Below are 6,000 nucleotides of genomic sequence, written 5' to 3'. Positions count from 1 at the left end.
TGCAGACATTTTGTTCTATGCGATCGCATAGTTAAGGCCGCGATCGCGTAGGCTTAGCCAAGTGGGGGTGAGATTTTTTTCTATGCGATCGCATAGTTGAGGACGCGACCGCGTAAGGCTGTAAGGTTGTTGTTCGCGAACACGTGGGTTAGGTCGCGTTCGCGTAAGGTTAAGTGGACCAGAGGTTGACCACGCATTTGTTCACCGTGAACGCGGTCACTGGTTCGCGATCGCGTAAGTGTAGGGCTGCTGTGCATCGCGTTCGCGTGGGAAGTGACGTGTTCGCGTAGAGTAAATTTTGAGTCAGCGAAGTTTCTGCTTTGCGATCGTGATGGACTTCCCGCAATCGCGATTAAGGAATTTAAATCGCTGGGCAGAGTGTTTAAAAGGCCATTTTCACGATTTTTAGCCATAATTCACCATTTTTGAGTCGGTTTTGGAGCTTCTTGAGGGAGATTGAAGAGGGAATTCAAGAGAACTTCTTGGAGGTAAGATTTATGGACTTAATACTCGTTCCTATTGTGATTTCTACCTAATTAAACATGAAATTTGTGGAATCTAAAGCCTAAAATTGGAGAGTTAGGGCTTGAAATTTGAGACATTGATTTGAGGATTTGAGGGGTCGTTTGTGGTCGGATTTTGATGTATTTGATATGTATGAACTCGTGGGAGTGTAAGGATTCTAGTTTTATAATTTTTATTGGAATTCGAGATGTGGTCCTGGGGGTCGGGTTTGGCCAATTTTGGGATTTTTGATGTGAATTGGTTATTTTCGAGTGAGCTTTGTTCCCTTAGCATATTTTGATGGTATAAATCTATTTTTGGTTAAATGTGGAGCATCCAGAGGCGAGTCGAGAGGCAAAGGCATCGCGGGTTAGAGTTTGGACCGGACAGAGGTACGTAATGATTGTAAATGCTGTCCTGAGGGTATGAAACCCCGGTTTCACATCGTTGTGCTACTTTGAGGTGACGCACACGCTGGATGACGAGCGTGGGGTCGTGCACCGTTGGGGATTGTGACTTAGTCCGTCCCGTATGACTGTTAAGTCGCGTATTTGATTGAAAACTGTTTGATATCATTGTGTTTTGAAAAGTATTATCATGTTTTGGGCTGAATGCCATATTTGGGCCTCGTGACAATTGTTTTGGACCCTTAGGGGATTTTTACTACTATTCTTCACTGTTTTGACTTTATATTTGCACTCAGTCATGTTGTATTCTACTGTTTCATAACTCGGCCATATTTACTCCGTTTTTGATATTTTAAATGATATTTTGGGCTGAGCATTATGTTTTACTATTGCCCGAGTGGCTTAAGAGATTTCTGACTGAGTGGGACCGAGGGCCTGTGTTGTGATGATATTATGGGATCGGGCTGTCCGCCGCAACAATGTTGTAATGATTCATGATTATGAGGCCGAGGGCCTGAATTGTTCCGCCATGAGGTGGCTTGTTATGAGGCCGAGGGCCAGTATGATTATGCCACGAGATGGCTTGTTATAGCACTTGGGTTGTAGGAGCCCCTCCGGAGTTTGTACACCCCCAGTGAGCGCGGGTACCAGTGTGAGATGTGATATTGCTCGAGGGGCTGTTGTTGTTTCATTTTATTGCCCGAGGGGTTGATACAAGTGATTGTGAGGTAGCCCGAGGGGCTGATTCTGCTGTTATTATGCCCGAGAGGCGGTTGTGGTATATGTTTTGCCCGAGGGGCTGTTTATGTTTCTTTCCTTTTTCTCACTGTTTTCATCACTCGTTTAAACTACTGAAAGATATTTTAAAAAGGTTTTTACTGAACTGAGATATTTTTACGAGTTTTACCGCTTTACTGCGTTGTTCTGAACTTATACTGTTTTTCTGTAGCATTATGTTGTGGTTTGCGTATTTTCTTACTGCTCAGCTGCCTTTACTTTTGTTACTTACTGAGTTGGCGTACTTACATTACGCCCTACACTCTGTGTGCAGATCAAGGAGTCTCGGGTCACGCTAGCGAGTGTTGATTATCTTCCAGCAGGCTTTTCGGAGTTCACTAGGTAGCTTCTTGGCATTCGCAGCCCAGTGCTTCTCCTTCCTATCTTTATTCCACTTTGTATTAGCTTTGTTTCAGACTATGTTGTCTTTTCATATTTTCTAGACGAGTTGTAGTTGCTCATGACTGGTGACACCCCGATGTCGGGCTTTGTTTTGTTTCCGCACTGTTCTATTCTACCTTATACTATGGGATTTTAGCTTATTAATGTCTTTAAATGACTTATTATAATTTGTTTGGTTAGTTTTGGGGTTTGTGTCGGCTGGCCTAGTTTCACGATAGGCGCCATCACGATCGGGTCTGTTTTAGGGTCGTGACATTATGTCTATTAGGAGGTTGTAGAGGGTTTACGACATTATTATTATAAGACCCTATAAGTTTACAACCTTGATAACGTTAGATATTATGTTAATATGGTATTTTCTTGTAAGTAAAGTATTTTAGTAAAAGTTTTATAAGTATAATTTTATTTTGGCACTGTTATTTATACATTCTCGATTTCTGAAGATTCAATTTATATAGGAGCGTATTGGTATTCCCGTTAACATATTTATGGATTGAGTTTTGAAACATGAATTTTGCATGTTGCTAAATGGGAAGTGTTGTTTCAAAATCAGTTTATATGTATTAGTTTGGATTAATTAGCTAATGATTTTGTTCTTTCTTTTTGATAACATAATTTGCTAATGATTTTGACTTAGTTCTTATTTTGTGAAGATTATCTTCTTCCTTATTTTTTTTACCATTTTAAGAATTAAGCGTACGAGAATTTTTACTTTTTATATGAGATTAGGAAAATTATAAGTTGAGAAAATATATGTATTTTTACATGGATGTTTTAATAAAAAAATAATAGTGTATGTAATTATTTTATGTGGTACCACATGACCATGATAGTAAGTTATATAAAGTGTGTTAAAAATAAGTAGAATTTTAAGTAATTTGAGACAATTCTTAACTATACGGGTAATTAATTAATTACCGAATAACGAGACATTATCTAATTAACTAATAAATCGGATAAAGATTAAAATTCCCGTCCCCACGTGGAAGCAAGCCACTCCTTAGCCAAATGATCAAGAGTCATCCAAGTGTATTAATTCCAAGACTAGTTTCAAAGATGTTTTACAAACAAAAATTGATGAACATAGTGTCATGTCCTGGCAGTAGTTAACTGGCTAAGGGAGTTAGCGTGGCCTTGAGGATGAAATTCTAGACACAGAAGGATCAAGAATTATGGGGAATGGGAATAAAATAAAGTTGTCACATCTATTTTTTGTCGTCTTCTTTTAGAAATTGCTACCTCAATTCCAATCAAGAGTAGTATATCTATATAGATTATTATATCGAGCTTATTTTTGACAGAATAATTTTTAGAGGTTGACGGAAGTATTTACAATAGTGCTTTAAAATGTGATAAGGTGAAATAACTAGTAGGATGTCAAATAAAAGTTTGAACAACCTAAATTAACAGTATCTATTGTTGAACTAGTGTTCTTGATGGCATGCATGCATACTTAATGTCTCTTATTTCTATTCCAGTAACTATTGAGAAGAAAATCAGTAGATTGAGGAATAATTTTTATGGGAAGGCAATTCAGAAAGGAGACATCATTTAGTTAGATGGGAAGATATGATGGTATCCAAAAAGGGAGGAGATGGTAGTCAAGAATCTCAGATAGCATAATAAAAGTCTAATGTATAGTGCCTCTGAGATAAAATGAAGATAGAGTTGAGTTGTGTAAAGAGGTTAATAACACTAAGTTTGGCAAGGAAGATTGGTGGAAGCCAAACCATGTGGTACAGGCAAGTTGGGTGACTATCTAGAAAAGCATCAGTAAGTCATGGACGGATTTTTCCCTAATCCAGGTATGTTAAGGCTATCCCTTCTTTCTTTTGGCATGATTCATATGATATAAATGAAACGAGAAAAATACGCAACTTTCATAAATGACTCTATTTATAGAAATACTAGGGGTGCCAATATTTTTGATTCCCCATGTGAATTATTATTCTATCATCTGTTCATGGGTCTCAAAAATACGTAAGTTGGCAAAATTTATTCCATGATAGTAATTAGAGGCATAATGGTTTTATGATGTACCGAGAGATTTTATTAACGTATTTCATATGCATTTCATGAATTAATACATGCACATTGACCCATGATCAGATTGTGTCATATATGCGTATATATATATATATATATATATATATATATATATATATATATATGGGATATGGGAAAGGTTATGGCGTTATATACGCACCACCACCTGATCAGCTGGTATACGTTGATGAGCTTGCCCACAGTGGCCGAGATGATATGATGGGATGTCTTCAGAGGCTTGATGATGTTATGAACACATGTACCTGTGCACGACATGACATTCATACGCATATGCATGACACTATAATTATTTCATGATTTGCAGAATTATCCAGACTTACAGGTTGAGTCCTTTACTCCATGTTTCTTCCATGCTTTTTATATACTTATTTACATGCCTTACATACTCAGTACATTATTCGTACGGACGTCTTTTTGTTGGGGACGCTTCATTTATGCCTGCAGGTATAGATAATCAGTTTGATGAGTCCTCATAGTAGACGAGATTGACATTCAGTGAAGGATCGGTAAGACTCCACCTCATTCGGAGTGCAGCCGAATCTATGTGTCATCGTGTTAGAGTTTTGCTACAGACTTACGGGTAGGCCGATACCCTATCCCATTTGATGTCAATTAATCTTAGAGGCTTTGTAGACAGAGGTTCTGTTTCTACAGTATGTCATAGGCTTTGACGACCCATATGTATTCATGTTTTAAGAACGATGATTCATTAATATAACATTTGCCCACTTACAGTTGTACATTACGAGTTGTGGTCATGTTGGCCCATGATAGTTACAAAAGAAATGAATGAGTTACAGAGTGGTTCGCTCGGGCCAGTGCGGCACCGGGTGCTAGCCATACCTCCCAAGGTTGGGGCGTGGCATGGCCCTTGTAAAAAGAACTTTGATTATGAATATAAGTCTTTTTCCCTTCAATAGGTTTCGATTTTTCACTTTGCCTTATGTACTTTTATTTGCAAAGATCTAAATGCCTTAGCATGAAATGGTTAGGTTTTGTTCAGAAACTCGAAGAAACCTTGCCTTCAACTTTATTTCGTTTAAGGCATCGTGGGGGTTCGCTGTGACCGAAAATTTTCTTTCCCCCAAGTACTTAGATTATTTTTTATGTCATAGTCTTCCGAGGGTAGCCTTTAGAACCGGTTTAGAAATTTTAAAGCCTTGTTGTCTTCGTTACGGGTCCTCAGACATCTCCGAGCTGTTTTAGTTTGGCCGTGGCCTTTTTAGTTTGGGTGTCACCTAGTGGGCTCATCGTCCTGATTTATTTGGGCTTGCCTAGGATAACAGTCCCCGAGTGGGGATGGTCGTGGCCGTTAAGATTTGGGCATTGCTTGATAGGTCTTATGCCCCCGAGCTCCGATGGCCCAGACCATTCGAGTTTGTTTTTGGACGGTAGTCCCTGAGTGAGAGTGATTGTTCGAACTCGGATTAAGGTGTCCCTTGGGCTCGATACCTTTAGGGGATCGGATGTAAGAAATTCCTTGAGAAATGCAAGAATGTTTTTTAAAAGGACAAAATATTTATCCGCAAAGGAGAGACTTCTTTTTATTCTTGTGTAAAATAGTTATACATGCGTACATGATTTGTGCTAGGGCTCGAGCAATCTATATGGGCATGGTTCGTTTGATCATTTGGCTCTTACAATAAATCCTGCATATCGAGGCCTTTTCATCACGAAGTTTCTTTCCTTGCTAAAGTCGATATCCGAGGGTAATACCACCCCCCCCAGTATTCAAGGTTGATCATAGAGAGAATCCTCAGATACAGTTGGTATGATCTTTAACACCGATTCATGGTTGGTCTTCTATTCTAAGTTAGCACGATCCACTATTTTCTCGTAAAAA

Source organism: Nicotiana sylvestris, chromosome 5, assembly GCF_000393655.2.
Source record: "Nicotiana sylvestris chromosome 5, ASM39365v2, whole genome shotgun sequence".
Taxonomy (NCBI): Eukaryota; Viridiplantae; Streptophyta; class Magnoliopsida; order Solanales; family Solanaceae; genus Nicotiana; species Nicotiana sylvestris.
The sequence above is the reverse complement of the archived record's forward strand: the minus strand, read 5'-3'. Positions refer to the sequence as shown.